The sequence below is a fragment of the Arvicanthis niloticus genome, chromosome 2 (assembly GCF_011762505.2).
Source record: "Arvicanthis niloticus isolate mArvNil1 chromosome 2, mArvNil1.pat.X, whole genome shotgun sequence".
Taxonomy (NCBI): Eukaryota; Metazoa; Chordata; class Mammalia; order Rodentia; family Muridae; genus Arvicanthis; species Arvicanthis niloticus.
The window spans coordinates 3,595,627-3,617,400 of record NC_047659.1 but is presented as its reverse complement, the minus strand read 5'-3'; positions in this window follow the sequence as shown (position 1 = coordinate 3,617,400).

Sequence of the window (21,774 nt, the reverse complement as noted above, 5' to 3'; positions counted from 1 at the left end):
ATGAGAAGAAAACAGGCTGTAGGGGAGAAACAGTGAACCTCTGACCATCCAGTGAGCTGTTACCATTTACCCAGGACAGAGAAGGGACACAACTTCCCAGCTACCCTTTCTGCCTCCCCAGGACCTTGATTTGCCACAGCAGCCTCCTCCTAACCTTTGTGTACCCCATTCCTTTGGTTTCCTCCAAATGATTATATTGTAAATGAACATATTTTGCCTCTACAAACTCCTGAGAACTTTTATATTTACAATTACAGGTTTTGTTTGTTCCAGGGTGGACATGTAAAAAGTTGGGTGGCTTCATGCAATGTTTGATACAGAGTGGTAAAAACCTGAGTGGCCATAGTACTTTCTCACCTAAGGTGGGTACAATCATTGTTAAAGATGTTCCTTCCATGAGCAAGTGAACATAAACATGTGCAGAAAACCACAAACATGTGTATGAGAAAATACATAGAAACACAGACAGACAGACAGACAGACAGACAGACAGACAGACAGACAGAGAGACACATACACACACATTCAAACATACAGAAGCAACCACAGCCACAAAAGCTCATACAGGCATCCACACCTACACATATACTCAACATGAGGACACAGATGCTCACCCATACCTGGGAAAGAACATATATGTGAATGCATGTGTGCTCATACACACATACAATATTGTATGAAGACCTTCACACATGGCCATATGTGCACACACAGATACACACATTCACAAAAACACATAGAGAGGGGCTCCCATCTGTACTCATATACCCACATGAACACCACTGGTAATGCACTAAGATCAAGAATTGAAAAATGAGACCTCATAAAATTGCAAAACTTCTGTAAGCCAAAGGAGACTGTTAATAGGAAAAAAATTGCAACCAACAGATTGGGAAAACATCTTTACTAACTCTGCATTTGAAAGAGGGCTAATGATACAATATATACAAAGAACTCAAGAAGATGGAATTGAGAATCAAATAAGCACATTAATAAATGGGATACAGAGTTAAAGAAAGAATTCTCAACTGAGGAATACCAGGTGATGAATAAAGAAATGTTCAACATCCACTACTGGGCATATACACAAAAGATGCTCCAACATATAAGAAAGACACAGGCTCTACTATGTTCATAGTAGCCTTATTTGTAAAAGCCAGAATCTGGAAAGAACCCAGATTCCTTTCAATAGATGAATGGATACAGAAAATGTGGTACATTTACACAATGGAGTACTACTCAGCTATTAAAAACAATGACTTCATGAAATTCTTAGGCAAATGGATGGAACTAGAAAATGTCATCCTGAGAGATGTAACCCAATCACAAAGAATCACATGTGGTATTCACTCACTGATCAATGGATATTATCCCCAAATCTGGAAATACCCAAGATTTAATTTGCATACAAGATGAAGTTCAAGAAGAAGGAAGACCAAAATGTGGATACTTTGGTCCTTCTTAGAAAAGGGGACAAAGTACCCATGGGAGGAGATACAGAGAAAAAACTGTGGAACAGAAACTGAAGAAAAGGCCATCCAGAGACTGCCCCACCTGGAGACTCATCCCACATACAGTTACCCAACCCAGACACTATTATTGATGCTAAGATAGGGGATATAACTGTGATCAACACCCTGCCTCCTGCAGACTTTCTCTGTTGAACTAACTCTATGCCTAGCTACAAACGGAAGGTCTTAGGTCTCCATCACATCTGGCTGGACTGTAGCTTCCCCTCCAGTTTAATGGAGCAGGGACCTTGAATGAGTCCTATTGTTTCTGACCATCCACTTAAGTGGAACTTAGGTCCTTTCTGATTATGGGCAGTGTGCTCTTTTCTGCATGGCTGATGGTCAATGTGATCTTGCTGGTGCTGCAGGTGCACTAAGGGTCTTGGTCCTATGGTCCTTCACCCCTGCATCACTCATATTTGTGCTCTAAGTGTGACTGTGTGGCATGGCAGTAAAGAAGACGCTAGGCAAGTGTCAGTCAGTCCAGAGGTGCTGGCTGCCTAGCAGCAAACCCAAAGTCTAGAGGAACTGCTGCCTGACCCAGGCAATCATTTATGTGAAGCCTCTTCCTTCATGCTCTTTTTTGTGCTGGTCTACACATGGTAGGTGCTGGCTATGATACTGGAGTGCCAGCTGTCTTGAACACATCTCTTCTTCCACTCAAGCCACATTACCCTGTGCTTGGGGAAGTGCTGGCAGTGCTGGTTATGGATGCCTTCTGCTTGGATTTCTTCTGGCTCCAGTTTGCTGGCTTTGGAAAGTTCATGCAGAACTATCCGGGAACTTGGTGCTTCATCCAGATGGTCCACAAGAATTAATGGGATGCTTATTTGGATTAAGACTATATTTTCATCAAACATACCATCATTAGTATCCTGAAAGAGAAAAAGAGAATGGGACCCTAGGGATCTATTCCAGGACTTACCAGCTGGGCTCATAGCACCACTACAGAAGCCCACAAACATGACAAAGGTGAGGTCACACAGGGGTCATAAGAGCATCTTGCTCCTATTGTAGAGTACTTCCCAGGGTCTTATCATACCCATACACCCACAGGATTGTTATAACCAGAGTCACAGGCAAGAAATAAAAAAGACTTTCTATAATTCAATGAAAACAAAGATGCAGCATACCCAAACTTTTGGGACACGAGAAAAGCAGTGTTAAGGGTAAAAATCACAGTGCAGAGTGCTTTCATAAGGAATCTGAGGTTATCTTAGCCCAGCAACTTAACAACACACCTGAGGTCTCTAGGACAAAAAGAGGCAAACCTATCTAAGAGGAGTATACAGCAGGGAATACTCAAACTCTCAGCTGAAAACAACCAAATAGAAACAAAGAGCTAGATACAAAGTGTCAACAAGAGCAAGAGCTGGTTCTTTGATAAAATCAACAGGATAGATTAACCCTTAGCCAAACTAAGTGAAGGACACTGAGACAGTACCCAAATTAACAAAATCTGAAATGAAAATGAAGACATAACAACAAAAACAGGAAATTTAAAATTCATTATGTCTTAGTAGAAAAGCTTATACTCAACAAATCTAGATGAAATGGATGATTTTATACACAGATACCACATACCCAAATCAAATCAAGATAAGGTAAACTATCTAAACAATCCCATGTCCCCTATAGGAGTAGAAAGAATAATTAAAATCCCCCCAATGAAAAATTCCCAGCACAAATGAGGCCATTGGTTCTCTAATCTGGAATGAGTCTGCACAAATCATCTTTGAGACTTTGAAGACAGGTGATTTTGGTTCTAACCATAGCACTTTAGGATACTTCCAAACCTTTTCATCTATAGGCCCATGAAACAAAAGTTATTGCAAAGGGTGTGGAACCACACATTGTAGGCCCATGGAATCACAGTGTACTAGACTTGTCCAAGCTATTGGACCCCGTATAGTCAGGCTGGTCTACTTGTTTAAGAGCTGTGGTGGCTACCAGGATTCTAGTGAAAGAAGCAGAGAAGTTAACTCTGGGTTAGCATCTTATACTTACATTCACCCTATGCAGTTGAGACTCTTCTCAAAGGAACACCAAAACCCCGGCTGTTTAATGCATGTGTGAAACAGTAGCAGGTCCTATTTCCGAACCATCCTAGAATCTGGTTTGAAAACCCCTCTGGCATCAATCTTGCCAGATGATGACCCACAGATGCTCATCAGTAACTGTAAGAGGAAACAAACATGATGAAAGAAATCGGTTTAGAACTACCCCCAGATTTCATGTAAGCGTCTGATGCATCACTCAGCATGGGTGGGAAATCTTCATTAAACATGGAACCAGGTACACAGGGGCTTCAGCATTTATTACAACAGAAACGATTTGGACCTAAGACTTATAGACCAAAGATATGGTGAAAAAGAAGACCTGTTATCAAGTATCAGGATGCCACTATGCTTTAGTTACTGCGTATGTGGATGTTATGATCTATAGGAAAGAGGGCTTATCACAGCTGGTGGGAAGGACATTAATAACAAAGAGGGATTCTTGGCTCTCCTCCAAACTATTTGCCTTCCTTTATGAGTTTCTTGCTTTCAATGCTGAGGACATAGACTTAATGACTCCTTCAGGGCCAGAGGTAACATGGAAGGGTGCTGTGTGAAGATCTATGACCTATGTACCAAGCAGCAATAGGTACGATGCATGAAGCATCAGGGGCAGGTTGCCCTCATTACTAATAAACAGAGTCAAGCCCATGGAACCATCCTCCACCTTATCCAGGCACTCGCCTATATCTTATCCAGTTGTTCTGTGATCATTTACAAGAGTTTTTTGGAGTTAGCCTCTTTCAAGAAACTGCATGATTGGCAAGCAACACCTCCTACTCAATTACAAACTGCAGTTCATTAAGATAGATAAGCTAAACACACATTACACACCTACAGGCCATTATGCTAGAGGGGTTTTATTTGGGTGCCTACTTGACAGGAGCACAGAGCTTTGAGTTATATAGTCAGAGACTGTAGCTCATTTGCTTTGTAAGGGTCATATGATGTCACAGGTAGGAAGAAATTTGTTTTAGTGCCCACCAGAATTGCAAAATGAGTGGTTCTCATTGTCTTATTTTTTGGGGTGGTGGACCCAGGGCAGGGGGTTTATATTTTTCTTTCCCTTTTTCCTGCATTGCAAAATGGTCTCTTAACCCAGTCTAGACCTTGGTTCACAGTGACAGAGCCTGAGTAGCAGCTTGTCAGTCCTGTTTCATGTCAGTGTTGCTAGGGTTCTTTCCTGGAGCTTCTATCCAGGAGCTGACTGGATGAACAGGGATGTGTGAAGAAAGGCTTCTCTCTGGCTGAGGGTTAGTGGGAGAGATGTTGGGCTTCAAGAAAAAAAAAATTCTCCAACTCTCTCAACCTAGTCTGCAGAAGACTCTGCTCACTAAGCGTTTTTAGTCCCTAAGGGATGGATAGCACAGTCCTGGGTCTCACTTGAAACTTTAGCTTTTTAACATTCAATGGATCCTCCAGCATTGAGGTCTCCTTACTGTTTCCTGCTCACTTATGATTTCTGGTGTGTCTGGGGGAGGGGGATATGCATGTCTGTGCCAATATGTATATTGATGTGTGCGCTGAGAGTCCAGTTAATTACATGTGGTTTTGCAGTCTTTCTGCAACATAAGCCCAGGTCTCTCACTGAATCTGAAACTTCCTGCTTTGGTTAAGCTATCTGACAAGCATCTTTGAATCATCTGTCACCTCCCAGCAGAGCTCCTGGTATTATTTGGTCTCAAGTCACTGCTACAAGGGTGAGCTACTCATAGAGAGGAAGAACATGGTAGCCCTCTCCACATTTTTACAGATTTTATTGTTTTCGGTTTGTTGTTATTGTTGTAAAAAACCACTTTATTAACATGAACGAAGCCAATGCTGTCTGTTCCAGGTTCAGACACACAACTTGGCCCACTGTGCTTTCTCATGAATTTCTTGTCATTAGGCTTAAATCCCTAGGGAGAGGGAGGAGGGTGTTGGTGACCAGGATGGGTCTTATCCTACAAACCTAGGCTCCACGTAAAGCACAGGTGAGTTTTCCAACACAATAATACTTAGTAAAGAAACAGAACCCATATTGCCAAAACTTAAAAGTGAATAATTTCATTTTTAGGCCAGCCCACTCTTCCCAAACCTTACCATTTGACCTCAGATTCCCCTTTACAGCCCTTCCCTCATTCATTACAACTTCCTATCCCTGGGTTGGTTGGCCCACCCATTTGCAGAACAACCAGGAAGCAAACATGGTACTCATGGAACCAGAACAGGATATGGGGCACAAAGGGGTGCTCAAAAACAGCTGCACATATGAGACAAAAGTTGTCTCCAAGGATTTGGTAGTCCTATTTACATGACCCTTTGGAACCTGAACACCAGCCTCTCATTCTCAAAAGGGAGTATGAGGCTCTTAGAGAGAAGAGGGCAAGAGGCCAGGGACCCCAGTGGCACATAGGATGGTTCCCTAGTCTGGTGGAAAAGCAGTGGGTTTGGTTGACTGACCACTGAGGCCATCTCACCTGGGTTCTTATAACTGGCCATCTGTTGGTCTTCAGAATCCAGTGGCCCCAGATACCAAGCTTCTGCCAGAATCTCCAAGTCTGGGTCCCTCCATGACCCAGAGACTTTCACACAGCACTCTTCCTCTCAATGCCTACCATATGGTGGCAGCAAGAGGAGCATCTGCATCTCCAACACTCAGGTCATGGGGACAGGTGCCCCGGCTCGAACTGACCTTCCTGGCTGTTTCTGCAAGGGCCTCTCCCTCTGCTCTACCTCCTAGGCTGCCAATGCTATCCTATCACTCTAGGCAGATGAGCTCCTGCTCCTGTTATCACCACCCCTTCCAGCTTTATGAAATGAAGAGGTGTCTAAGGATGCCACTTCCGGAATTATCTAGGACCCAGATCATCCCTCCTGCTCTATGGTGCCTCACTCAGAGAGGCTCTGGTCCAGCCTTCTCCCAGGACAGAAAGAAAGGCACCCCATTTATTGTTTTGTAATTAGAGTCTTTTATAATAAAAAGTTTTAAAATATACTTATTATAAAAATAAAAAGTTAGACTTCTTTGCCTATCCTGTACTGAGATAACACCCTGGAAATTCATGGTGTGTCTTATTGGCTTCACCATGAGGATTCATGAAATCCTACAGTGCATCCCTCTGCTGACATTGTTTTGCTGAGTATTTCATGGACATGACTTTGCTTCAGGACACCTCCCCCTCACAGTTTTGTAGAGTGCTGCATTTCAGAGAAATCATTGCATGCTAATTCCCTAGCTTGCTTTGAATGTCATTAGGGATGTTTTAATATCACATGAACTGTAATGTGTTGTAAAGTTCATGGATAATAAACATGACTAACTGTCTTTTTAATGGTGCTACCAGGGTCTTCTGAGAGGAAGCCAAGGTAGGTTTAGAGAGCAGAATATGTTTCTACTTGAAGCTTCCTGGAGGATGTTCTTAAAACCCTCTTTCTTAGGATCTTGAATTGTGTGGACCAGCCTATCTGTATAGAGCTTATTAATTCTTGTAGGATCAGCAAGTATCTTCATGGGAAAAGTTCCTGAAACAGAAATAAGTACAGGCCTGACCAGCAGAGCCTGGGTTTGTCTAAGAGCCTACTACACAGCTTAGGTCCAACTCCCTTCTCAAGTGTCAGGAAATGTGCTGAAACATAGCAATCTTTGGATTGATGTGTTTGTCTCTGTTTGTTTCTATGTGTGTCTATGTGTTTGTGTGTCTCTGTGCTTTTGTCCATGTGTGTGTTAGCAGTTTTATGTTGTGTATTTCTGTATTGGTAGGTGCTTGTTTTAGGTGTTTGTAGTATGGTTACTTGTATATACAAGTGTGTATTTAGGTATGTCTCTGTGTGTGCATGTGTGTGTGTGCATGTATGAAGGCATGAACTGGTTTGTTTCTGAACATATATGTACATATTCATATGTATCTATACATATATACACTTGGTCAGCAAGCATCTTAAATGATAATACAGTCCAGCTTTAATGAGAAAGTACTCTATCAGTTCACTTTGCATCACAGAAACATCAAATACAGTAGCAGGTCATCATGCCTCTCCACCTAACTCAACAGAACAAAAGGAGACAGATAATGGTGTAAAGTCAGATATTCAACAGTTGGTAGAGAAAAACTATTCATCACTATTGAAACTGGTTGTAGAGCAAATCTATTTATCTATATTGAAATCATTTGTAGGAAAATAAAAGACTGTGGTACATGGAGGTGAGTAGGAGGCTGCCATGTCAAATCCATGAGCCTGAGAGTCAACAATGCTGGCTAAGGGTCCGTGTCCCATCTCTGCTCTTCTCTATTAGCAGTGTTATCACGTCTTTCTTCATTAATATCCCTTTTACAGTTCAATGCTTTCCCTTGGGAAGATTTGTATACCGCGCACTCTTGCTGATTATAGTATCTCTTCAGTGAGCATGGATTCTGGGAGATGGATTCTCTGGGGATTCAGAGATGGAGGGGTTCACAAGAGGAACCCAGGCAGGTTCCTGCACTCTAGATATAATAACTGCCTTCACTTGAATGGTTGCTAGGCTCCCTAGAAGACCTCTGTACAGTGTTCTATTCAGACATTGTTATGCAGTTATTTTTCAATATAATATATATGGACTATTGGAGAAATGTGGTGTTTTATTTTAGCTCCAACACAGTGTGTAGTTCACAATTAACTTGTAAGCTGTTTATTAAATCTGAGAAAAAATTTTAGGCCCAGATGCTCTGTGGCACTGCTTCTTTGGGGATACAAGGAAAGACCTTAGCTCAAAGGTCATACTGGATTGTCCTGCTGAATAAGCCTGGTGTTTGCTGGATAGCTGACATGACAGGTCCTCACCAGGCCTTTATGTCTTGCTCCCCTATGTCTGAAATACTCCAACAGAAACTCAAACAGGGCACAGAATAGGTCAAGGTATCCCACAGACACAATTCTTCACCAGGAGCACTGATTGTGCAAAGCAAGTGAACCACCATTGCATCTCATCCCTATAACCATGGAAATCTTGGGCTGAATTTTCTTCCTTTCTTTGGGTAACTATACATCATAAAGGCTTTTATTTTGTCTAGCCTCTGGTTCAGTAAGAGTGCATGTTTGGAAGCATGTCAGAGAAGTGCTGAGGGTCATTAAAATATGCTGGTCATCCAGGAGGTGCCTGAGAATGCAAATTTTGCTTGTCCTCATGGGTCATCCTGAATAATTTCATGGAGATAAGTCAAGCGAATTTTAAGGACTTTGAGGTATTGTCTGTAACATGACTCCTGCTTTGCTTTGCAAGGACTTGTCCAACAGCACCCCCACCCCAATTGGGGCATAGCTACATTCATCTTGAAGACATTATTACCATTAGTCACAGTCTTTGCACTATATTTCTAAGGCCATCAACAGACTGTAGGTCTCTGTTGCAAAATCTACAGCAAGAGAATGCTGCTTAGCTTAAGAACTGTGTTTTGGTTTTGGTTACTTTTGATTTCCTTGAGTATATGATTTTCTTTCTTTTCATTTGAAGTTTTGTCATTTATTTGTTTTTGTTACTATAATTAATTTGCTGTTTTGTTAAGGCTATGTACTACATACTTTGACTCTCCTACTTTAAGCTTGTATTGAATAAAAGTAATGTATTCTTATGAATAAAAACATAATCTCTAATTTTTATCTCATAAGAACCTTCTGTATTCATGTGTGGTTCACAGTCTTGTAACACAAGAAGTACCAGGTAGGAATGGACCTCTTCAAGTGTAATGTGGCTTAGTCTTCATTATTCGTTCCCAAACAGTCACAGCTACACAGAGAATTGTGCTTTTGGTGTGGATAGTGTGTCAAAATCTGTGGACCCAACTTCATGATGAAAAACATATCCATGCTGTATCTTTGTGGTCATAAATTCAGCTATGTTAAAATGCACTACTCCATGGATGCTCATGATGAACAAACAGAGGAGAAACACAAGAGTGTTTCTAATACATCCCAAGAAATAAAATTCACTAAGGGAATATCAAAGAAATTAGTAACCACAGAGCTGTATGCCTTTTATTTCCTTGAATGGTAGCATCACTTATAACTGCAAAGCAGAGATCATGAATTCCAAGATCATTTGGCAGATATTAGGATTTTTGTTTGTTTGTTTGTTTTGTTTTGGTGGTGGTATTGTTCTACTGATGATGAATTTTGTTCTCTTGGCCTGGAAAATGTATTTGATGATATTTTTTTAATTTGGTTAGGGCGTTGTTTCTGTTTTTGCATTATTTCATTTATGTGTATGGGTGTTTTTCTTGCTGTATGTCTGTACACTACATGCATACAATTCTCCCGAGGCCAGAAGACGTCAATGGATTACACCTGGAGCAGAAGTGATGGAGGATTTTTTTTTAATTTTTATCTTATGTGCATTGGTGTTTTGCCTGCATGTATGTCTGTGAAAGTGCCAGATCATGTAGTTATACATGGTTGTAAGTTGGCATGTGGATGCTGGGAATTGAACCTGGGTCCTCTGGAAGAACAGTCAGTGCTCTTACCTGCTAAGCTATCTCTCCAGCACCGGAGATGGAGGATTCTTAATGTGACTCTTTAGATCTTCTAAGAAACAAAGTCTCAAATGGACAAGCCATCTATCCAGCACCTGCCTGGACTTTTGTCTTTCCTTGTGTGGTGTATCAGCTGCACTGGATCTCACCCATCCAAAGACAGAAGATTCGTGAGACCTCTAGGGTCACATACTTGGGGTAGGCATGCTCAGTGTTTAAACTCTGAGGCCTGCATGTAGGGCATTAGAGTGGGTTCCTGATCATGCCTCAGGATCTCTTTTTGTCAGGGTTGGAGCAGATCTCTTCTGTCTCATCCTGCATGACAATGCAGATTAGGCTTTCTTAGATGAATTGCAGAATTGAAAACTCTCCTAAAGGTGGAGGTGGTAAATAAATCATGTTGAAGTACAATCAAAACAGTGTTTAGATTAAGCTTCAGACAAGCCCAGGAGGATGGAACCTGCAGCAGAGGATACAAGTCTGTGATGGTAAATATTTCAGTTCAAGGCTAGCAGGGAGAGGGATGGTAGATGTTGCCTGTATCTTTGCTCTACCTACTGCCTTTACTCTGGGTAGTGACTGTGCTACCAGGCCCCTCCTAGTTCCCTTAAATCTGAGGCTAACCCAAACACAAACACACACCCACACAATTTTACAAAAATACTTTATATTGAAAAGATTAGGGCATCACATACCCACCATGACCTTCTATTCTTGAGAGTATATTGATGTGTAAGTACAACCAGAAGTTAGAAATGTATGAGGCATTCAGTGATTAGTGACAGGATTTGGTCCTGGCTGAACCCCAAGGCTGTACAAAGCATTCCTGATCTGCTTGCCAGGCTATTTTCTTTCCCAGCAGCCACATCTGCTGCTCAGTTTCATCATGATTTTCTCCAATGCTGCACAGCAATTGTCCTGTCATCTCCTTAAAGTCGGAAGTCCTACTGAGATTTGTTGAAGGTTTCCTCTTATTTTGTATCAATAATCAAAGGAAGGTAGTCTAGAATAAAGCCTGCAATGGGGTCATCTCCAGTTAGATCTCTTTTATGCCAGCTAGCAAAAGACAAAGTGTCTTGCCCTTGATCTCCACTTATTGCCAACCCTTGTTATGTATGCTGACCTCTGCAGGTGTCTTTATACTAAAGGCTCACCCCTATATTCTACATTAATTGACTCAAAACACCAAGAATGTGACTGAGGCATAGGTGTCTTCAACAAAACTCTAATGGTCATTCTAATGCTTAGGCATTGCTGTAAGCCACAATATTACCTTCTCACTCATTAGAGCAGTATTCTCTAATACCAAGAAATACAGTTTTGGTGCAAATAATAATAGGTCATCAGCACTTTGAGACAGTTGGTCTAGGGAGAAAATGGCAGGATTAGAAATTTTGCATCTGGCCCTCTTGAGGGGTGTTCATCATTTCAAAAAATTTAAAAGCCCTTATACAAAGAGCAAAGACACAAATCTGGTGTATTTTAGAGGAAAAAAACCAGATCCTCTGTCAGTGGAAGCTGACATCACTGGTAGTATGGTCAGCGAGCACCTCGCCATCAGATCCCATGGTCAAGGGGGTGAGTCCCCGGTCTCCTTTGCAGACAACTTGCTCCTCTCATCCACAGGACTTGGGAATCTGCTCTGGGACGAGGAGGGGTGAGGCAGGTCTCAGGAGTAGGCAATCCGGCATTGGTACTCCAGGCAGCCCAGGTCTGATCACCACTTCAACCCCTCCAGGCTCTAGGCAAGCCCCTCAGGGAGCATGTCTCTTGGTCCTGGTGCTATAGCATAGGGTGCTGGTCAACTTTGCAGTCAAACTGGGTTCCACCACTAAAGTTTGCCAACTTGGCAGTTTCCAAAAGTTTGCCTATATGGATGAATGACTGGTACCTCATTGTGCCATTTGGGCTGGTTTCCTAATTTGTAGATTTTCTTTCATTTTAAGTCCTTGGAACACCAGTCCTACTCTTTCGGGATCTGGGTAGGATTCTGGGTTTCTCCAAAATAGTCAATACTTTTAAAGAAGGCACTTTGGTGAAAGCAACAATCAGGCATTTGTAGTGGTGGAATTTATGTCCACTTCAAATTTGGTTATGCTGTTCTCTTGGGGTGGGGCCTGCATCCCATCCACATCTCGATATTAAATCAAGGCAATGTATTTAATATTAACATTAAGCACATGGGGAAGTAACGCTTTAAGAAACAGCACTTCTGTGAACAGCTTCCCATCTTCCAATACTTAATTGTGACAAAGCAAAAATACATTTGAAACACTCATGAGACATGTGCTGCAAACCACTATGTATTCCAGTCATTGGTTTTCTTGGAATCTAAACTCATGGCCATACACATGCGTCTGTGGGGCTGTGTCAACATTTAGTAGCAACAGCAAGCCAGCCATCCTATTCCAGCAAAACAGAATTCACTGTTTAACTTGGAAGGAGGCTGGTGCATGTTGGTTCAACTCTGGGAATTCTTGACATCTCTGCACTATGATGTTTCCTGCTGGGTTTGCTGTGCAGACTGATGAAACCTTCTCTCCTGTAGAAGTTCAATTATAGGTTTAGCTAATGTCTGGTGAAAGAAGGCATGTTTCATTTAACTGCTACTTTGGTTTCTCAGGTTGGGGCACACAGTCAACAATCACCCTTACTGACATGGGTTCTATTCCTTAGTGATGTTCCTCAGCATGGTACCATGCAGACATATGGCTGGGCATCTCTTCTGGGCCACTCTGGCCTTCCACCCACAATCTCTAGGCAGTGGCTGTCTGTCAGCAAGCACCAACAACTTGCTGCAGGTCACCACCTGTCTCTAAAGTGTCATCCTCTAAGATGCATGGCATTACCACACAGTTCTTGGTGGACTGTTTGCCTGTCCTGCACCAAAAGGTTTTTGAGAACAGACATATCATTTGACTTTGTATTTGCTGTGTCTCCCATCATTGTTCAGTTTGGTTAAGAAATTAACAGTGAACACCTATATACATTTATGCATCACTGTCTGCCAGCTTGAACCACCAGACTTAAAATACACTCTAAACTTAGAGTAAACTGTTTCTTATACTTTAGTACAATGCATGCTACTCTATTCCTAGGTACCTCATGCCAAACCACCCACTTTATAATATTGGTTAAAGTCAGCAAATGGCATGGAGTAATATATCCTGAAGACAGACTGTAAGCATCTCACAGGCAGGCTTGAACTCTCATTCTCTTTCTCCTCTTTAATGCCTATGTAATAATCAGCCTTCTAAGAACTTGTTGAATGGCATAGATTTTACCCAGAAGTCTTTCAATGGCAATGGTCAATACACAACTCAACACAAGTAATCAGTCAAACAAAAAAGAGGAAGGTATTAACTATGTAACTGAGTGAGAAGTGACCTGGCTTCCAGTGTTTAAACTAATGCCAGCAGGATTTCTCACTGCCCTTTTTTATTTCTTGTTTGGCTTTTCTGTGTTTTCTTTCTTGTGTTCACGTGAAGACATCTTTTGTCTTACATGGGTAGCGTTCTAACTTAGCAACATGTTAAGGGTATCACTTTATTCTCTTCCACTGGAGATGATATCAGAAGAGGACTGTAACTTACCAACTAGATTTGGCTGCCATCCCTAAGCAACTCAGTGTGATCACAGGAGTTAACTCTTGATGGCCAGGCTTGTGTCAGTTGCTTGTTTCTATAACCAGAGGATGGCTGTTACATGGGACAATCAAAACAGATTTGTGTTCTTTACATTCCAAATCAGCACTTAGAACCACAAATATTTTGTGTGGTAGGGCTTTTTAAAATCCACAAATGTAACATACAAATGTAATAATTTATATAATCAAAATAAGAGATATTGCAGATAAGATAAAAGTTTAAACAGGAAGCTCATATAAGCTTTGCTTATACTTTATATAAATATGCTTAGCCTGAAGATAATTTAATATACATATTATGACTTACTGTCAGATGTGGTGGTACACTCTTTTAATCCCAGCACTTGGGAGGCAAAGACAAGTGGATCTCTGAGTTGGAGGTCTGCTATCCCTAGCAAGTTCCAAGTCAGCAAGGACTGTATACTGAGAAGCTACTATAGAAATGTACAATTAGAATATATTTACTATGCCTGAAATTTCTGTGCAAACCCTCATGTGAGGTCCACTTGTGTTTCCATGAAGAGACTCCAGTTTTGCACTTTGGAGCATTTCAACACTGTGAGTTTTCATGTGAGGGATGCTCAACCTATAGTCTCCTCCAGAATGTTCCAAGATAGGGAACTCTGGAATTCCCAGAGTACCTTAGTAAGAAAATACACAATACTGCTGTCAGGGAAAAAGCTGCCCTTTAGAACTTGGAAACATTCTAAGTATTATAATCTACTCCTGAAAATAACTTTCCACTCAATAAGGCCTCACAGGTGATCCAAAATCTCAAAGTACTTGGAATATTTTCCAACAACCTACCTGTTGTGTGCCTAACTTGTTTTTCTTTCATTGGCCAAGGTACAGATTGGAGGTATAACCTTCTAGAAGTGAATTACAGCTCATTAAAAATGATGGAGACTATGATGTCCTGTTTGTCATGCATAAGATGTGCAAAGCCAAGACTGGATCAGGCTCCATGAAGCTCTAAAGGAATAATTTTCTTGGTTTGGGAAAATTTTTGACAAGCTCCTCTCCACAGGGTTGACTGAGAAAGTGGGCTTGTCAGTGACTGAACACAACTTAGTACCCATCAGAAATAGATGAGCAGCCACTTTTACCAACAGGGCTTGTCCAAAGGACACTCTGGCAGTGCAGCCTTTTGTGCCTTGAAGTAACTATTGGGATTCAGCTTCATGATTGTATCTTTTTTCTTTCCTACCTTCAGGAATGTTTCAGCATACAAAGCAGGTCATTTTTGTTACAGATTCCATCATTAACGTGGAAGCCTAGGAAACATTATCTTCGTGAAGTTCTCTATCAACTGCCTCAAGCCTTGATGATAGAATCAATGCCAAAACTGAAAAATCCATTCCTAATTCCATTTATCTTTAAGGGGAGCAGGCTTTTGTCTAATTGAGAACTTGGGGTAAAATCTTCCTGTAGAAAAGAGAAACAGGCAATCCTATATGTTTCATATAAGTAACAGGTGACTCATTGAATGAATAATTGACATTAGTGAACTGGTTGAAGGCTAGTTAAATGTGTAGCTTATTTACTATTTGAATTTTAATTGTGTTTTTCTATTCTAGTTCTCAACTGAATAAGTACTTTACATTGTTCCATCAAATGAAAATATTGTTTTTGGACAATGGTGGTGTATGCCTTTAGTCCCAGCACTTGAGAGAGAGACACAGACATATTTCTGAGGCTGAAGCCAGCCTGGTCTACAGAGCAAGGTCCAGGACAGCCAGGGATACACAGAGAAGAGAAGCCCTGTCTCTAATACAAACCAACAACAAAACAATAGTATCATAAAGAGAACAGACTTCCATTTTCCTTCTTTAGGTGGCTGAGGCCACACTATTTTATAGCATTCATGGGGGTCAGTAAAGATATTACAAACCCAGAACAACTGTGGAAAATGAAGCCTCAGCAGAACCTGGAAGATGACAGTTACTTGGTAAAATAATGCCTTTAAAAGGTAATAAATAAAATCTATATACTTCAAGTGTATTCTGAATCTCCTAGTGTTGGGAAGGGCACTCTTTTCTAATCTGCTGATCTCTGTGCTCAGGTGCCTGTAGCTGAAGCTGTATAGTACAATTGAAGTGACTTGACCAATTATCAGTGCTTAGCTGTATAACTTCCATGGGTCCTGAAAACCCTGGGTCCTGCATTTCTATGAATCAACTGGACCAGAACATCCCCAGAGCCTTTGGGTCTTTTCTAAAACCTGTGCTTCTGAGTTTCAAAGCAAAAGTCATGATAGCCTGTATAATAGTAGTTTGTAAGCATTTTTATAGGTAGATTACTAGAGAGTTCACCATGTAATCAGTGACTGACTGCTTCAACCAAATAAACTGTTTTGTGTAAAGAATCAGTTGTCTCACTTTAGATCAATAGCAATGTTTCTTGCTACATCATTTAAAAGGTGGCAGGAATTTTTGGTGCCAAACAGTTACCGTTTGAAAATATTCAATGTGCAATTCTAAAAGTCACAAGCATATACGCCATAAAACAAAATTATTTTCATTTCTCCATTTAGCTCTCCTACTTGCTGTAATGTTATGTTTAGCCAGAAAACTCTTCTTGCTGGTTCACTCAGGCTGTTTTAAAATGCAGGAATTACAGAGCCATTTTCTTTCTGGGTGGCGTGATTAGAAAGATGTTGGATAGAAGAATGATTTATGTCAGGTGACAAGAGAACTCATCCTTAGACACTGGCAACTGTGGGTACTGTGGGAATGATGCTGTGTGCAATGAGGAGGAGAGCCTGAACATCTGACAGCAGTGGAAGCTTCTCCTCCATCACACTTGGAGCTATGAGAAAAGACTTAAATAAGCAAGTGGTTCAAAAACAACATGATAGGAAACACTCTGTGGAATTCATTTGAGTCTTTATGATTTTTATTTCCCATTAGTCCCTGTGGAAACAACAAATTGTTCAACACACTTTTTTTTTTGAATTGCTGACTGGCACAAAACACAGTGGACAGAGAAGTATAATTTGTTGGAAAGCAGATTCTGTCTGCAGGAGTTCACTAGATAGTTAAATAGCTTTTTCTAAACTTTCTGATCATTAATTCATCTCTTTTAGAAATATAAAACAGAGTATTGCTGTAGTAGGGACACATTCTGCTTTGCCCCAAAGTGAGGGAACACAGGTGTGCATCAAGAGCCATGGATGGCAAGAGAGTGGAGGAGCTGCTGGCCAAGGCAGAGCAAGAGGAGGCGGAGAAGCTGAAGCTCATCAAGGTGCACAAGGAGCTAGAGCTGTAATTCGACCTGGGCAACTTGCTGGCTTAGGACCACAATCCCCCAACAGTGCTGTGCCAGGCCGGACCCTCAGTGGAGGCTGAGCTGCGGGCCCTGGCGTGGGACAACATGCAGCTGCTCATCAACCAGCTACTGGCAGCTGCAGACCATGGAGCGCATGGAGGAGGCAATGGTAGTGCGCTTGATGGAGCCTGCCACACGCCTGCCCTGTGAGAAGCTGCTGCCCTGGCCACTGCCCCTCATTCGCTGGCCTTAATGGCATCCCATCCGTCCCCAAACGAAGACCAACTTCCAGTGGGACGAGGTGAGAGGCCAGTGGTGGTGCCTTGGGGCTACAAGCGCGCACAGGATGACACTAAGGAATGGCTCATCAAGGTGCCTGGGAGCGTCAACCCCATGGAAGACCAGTTCACCAAGAGGATTCAAGCCAAGAAAGAACGCGTGGCCAAGAAAGAGATGAACCTTCTGTGAAACCTGGCCCGTGAGCACAAGAAGCAGATGCCCAACTCAGCTGGGCTGCACCCTAAGGGACACCAGAGTAAGGAGGAGCTTCAGTGGGAAGCTTCCAGGAGCGCCTCCCCAAGGAAAAAACGCCCCGACCCTCTGGCAAGAAGAGGAAGTTTCATCCCCCCTTTGGGGACTTCCCAGCCAAGAAAAAGAACCAGTGGGAGCTACTTCGAATCATGAACAGTAATAAACCTCAGCTGAAATTGACAAGGGACACCAACAAGCAGATGAGGGAAGAGGTCCAAGAGGAGCCTGCCAAGAGGAGGAAGATGAGCCAGAAAGGCAAGAGAAAAGGGGGCCGGCCAGGACCTTCCTGCAAGAAAAAGGGCAGCCTGCCTGCTGGATCAGGGAGAGAAAAGGAAAGGAGGCCTGGGAGGCAAGAAGCATTCCAGGCCACCTGAGTCAGGGGGCAAGAAGACAGGAGTGCCTCGCCAAAGTGGGAAGAGGAGGAAGTAGCGTTCTCCCCTCTGGACCTGTTCTGAAAAGCTAGGACTGTACTAAAGGTTAAGTTGTGCGTGCTGCAGGCTGGCTCAGGAGGTGGCTGCTGTCCTCAGTGAGATTGACATTGAAGTGACAGGTTTGCCTCCCCAAGAGAGTCAGTGCTGGACTACGAACTAATGGAGACGCTGACTGGAAGTTAGTGTATTTTGGAACATGTGAATTATAGAAATGATATGGTCAGAACCAGGAGTAAGTTAAGGCCTGCCTTTTTTATCTTGACTTTGGATACTGGGTAAGAGTTGATCATATTTCTGAGTTATAGTAGATTGGTTTCAACATTTTTGCATTATTTTTGTAACAAACCTTATATATTTATCAAAGCAAAGGAGGATGGGGGAAAATTACGTCCACCTGTGATTTACAAGTATTGTAAAGGTATGCTTTAACCTGATGTTGCTTTTAACTTTTACTGTTGGTAGGGGTTGTATGTGAAGTCAGTAACCTGGGTACCAGAACGGAGTGTGCTTGAGAAAAACAAAGTAGTTACAATGGTTATAAAAAGACCCCTCCCTGGGCGGTGGTAGCCCATGCCTTTAATCCCAGCACTGGGAGGCAGAGGCAGGTTGATTTCTGAGTTCGAGGCCAGCCTGGACTACAGAGTGAGTTCCAGGACAGCCAGGGCTACACAGAGAAACCCTTTCTCAGAAAAAAACAATAAATAAATAAATAAATAAATAAATAAATAAATAAATAATAAATAATAAAAAGACACCTTGTATTACAAAAACTTTGCCACTAACTATTAATATTAAAAGTATAGTGCTTTTTGATGTTGGTTCAGGTTGTGCATTTGGCCAGTGAATTGCTTTAAGTGATATATTGGAACCACACTAAGTAATGGTAATTAACCTTTTAATGGTAATTAACTCCAGAAAATGGTTGTCATTTTGTTTGTAACTGATGGCTTTTGTTTAATTGGCTTGAGTTTAGCAAGTGCTGGTCTGGAATTCAGTATGGAGCCTAGGCTGAGGTTAGAGAGGAGCAGCCACACCCAACAGAAGACTTCATGTTAATTTCAGTCCTGGATGTTTTTCCCCGTTTCATTGTTTTATTTTTGGTCTTAATAAACTTATCTTTGCAAAATTAAATTATATATATATATATATATATATATATATATATATATATATATATGCAAAGAGTAAGACTATACAATGAAATTCATACTTTCTTTGATTGAAATCACCCTGCTATTCCTGCTGTTCTCATAAAACCACAAGGACATAATGAAATTCATTTCTATACTAGGATTGACTATTATTCCAAATCCTTTTCATTTTACCTAATAAATCCCCTGCTGTTTCTCTGCAGAATTGCCACCTTTGATCATTGTCATAGTGATACTACCTGGCTGAAGGAAGTAGCCCAGGACAACACAAACAATTTGGAAAGGACTTACATGATTTTTTCACTCTTACACCTGAGAGGTTAGGTCATATTGTACCATAGATTCAGAAGGCAGAAGCCACAGATGACAGTGCCAAACAAAGTCCTTCCTGAACTACTGGACACATTTAAATGGAGGTTTCACTGGATCTCAGTGAACTCTTGATGTCTCACTGGAACTCAGAAAGGTAGATATTGGAGAAGTGATGGCTAATGGAACTACAGAGCAGCAATCCAATGTCCCTGTTGACCTTTGCTCAAGATGCCTACTATGTCAGGTTGTAATGGAGAAAGGGAGAAAGTGGGGTTTTATCTTTTGAAGAAGAGACATAAACTTTACAATTGGATATTCCCTTGGACTTGAACTCCTTCCTATATTGCCATGAGCAAGGAAGTTTACATTGCAAAAATGGGATTGTGGAAACACATGTCTGAATATATTGAAACAATGTCTCCTCTCAAGGCATGTGCACAATAATTAGATATAATCCAACTTTCATACAATTAAAGGTGCAGGAGAACTATTGTTGCATTTGGGAACCAGGACACCCTGGGGAACTGGACTGTGGTACATGAATGGTGCCTAAGGGTAGATTTATCATGGAGAAGAATCTCCCTCAAGCAAGGAACCTAGACCTTTAGGTACTAACAAAGATGACATGCCCATGCCAAGGCGCTAACAAACTCTCCCGTCCAAAGTGCTTGACTTGTAATGAAGCAGAGAGAAATCTCTAGCTTTGAAGAAAAAGTTGCCAAGGTATTTCCCCTGAGTCAAAAGAGAGACTCCAGGAAAGGGCACCTCAGAAACTGGTCAATGTGGGGCAAGCTGGTCAGCAGGTAGGCCATGGCAGTTTCCAGTGACATCATCAGTAGTCACTTCCCTGGACAATCTCTTGTATCCAGGAAAACCCGAGAATCTTCTGTGATGTCACCAGTGTTGTGGTGACACCAACTGCCTGTGGGGTATTCCTTCAGAGCCTCTGGGTTCACAAGCAGTCATGTTGTCCATGCTGCTCAGGCTGTTTCATAGGGACAGTACAATACAACCAGAGACCAGACCTAGGCAGAAGGTATTCTGTAAAGCAGGAAGAAGGAGATGGCCCTGGGGAAGACACAGTGAGTCCTGGGCAGTTCATGGGGAAGCTTCCTGGAGGAGGGGTGCTTGAGCAGGTACTTACAGGAGAAGGGCTTAGCATCTGGAGCCTCAACATTTCTCAATGGCAGACCCAGAGTCCAGAATTTCTGATAATTACTTTCGCAGAGATCCAGGAATTGACAAGCGTTCAGTTGCTTTGCTGAGAGATATGAATTTCCTGCTGAGTGGCAAAGGATGCCAGGAGAAAGTTCTGTGAGAATAACAAAGCCTTGCTCTCAGGATAGAGTGCTGAAGCATTTCATCCTCAATAGATTCCTGTAGGTTACATGAATATGTGATGCCAAGAACAGAGAGGGATAATCCCCTTGTCAAGTCTCAAGGTCTCAGAGACTTTGGTCTGGAACACACATGATGTGGGCTGAATTACAGTCTGGGATAAGTGTAGTAGTGTGTGGTTTCTCATCATGCATTTAAGAAGCAAGGATAGGTGTTGGCTTGTGGGAGATGTTTGGTGCTGGTGTTTATGGTCAATTTTTTTTTTTTGTGCTAAGCAGTACAGACTACATCTTCAGATATAAACTGACAATGCCCTCAATTTCTTCTTGACTGGGAAAGCTTAAGCACTTCAGGGTTAGTTGGACTGCAGTAGGGACTGAGCCCTATGTTTAGTGATGGTGGTTGGGAGCAGGGACATAGGTGAGGAGTCCAGCTTGAAGATAGCTTTCCTGCTCTTTCAGGAATTCACTGTGTCTCTAGAATTCCCTCTTCCTCAGGCTTCTCTGTGGGAGTAAGTATGGTTTCTCCTTTTCCTGTCGTATTTTCCCTACAAGTTTCCTTGTGTTTCTCTACCTGAAGGGTCTGTTGGGAAAGAGTCCTCCCAAGCCTACACCATCAGTGAGCAGGAGCAGAGAATGAAGAGGTTGGAGAAGCTCAAAAGGGACCTCGAAAGAATGAGTAATGAGTGAGATGAACTCCGGGGAATCCTGGCACATTATAATGTCAAGGATTTGAACAACAGGTAATAATTATGCTCAGTTCTCAGTTGACTATCTTGGGTGTGGAAAGCTTCTGCTGCGCCCTAAAGATGGTGCCTACTGCCTTAGCCCTCTTGGGGGAAGAAGTCCTTATTTGGTGAGGAGGTTGCACTTTGCCGGTAGCCTGATCTCTCGTCATGAGTGTGAACCTATGGTGGAGCAAAACATAGTATGGGCTGATGGAGTAGTATGTCCACTGGAGGCTACTTAAGCTGCACTCACGGGAGGCATAGGGGCACACCCCTTGATCTTGTAACTGAAAGGCAATTCCTGAGTAAAACTGT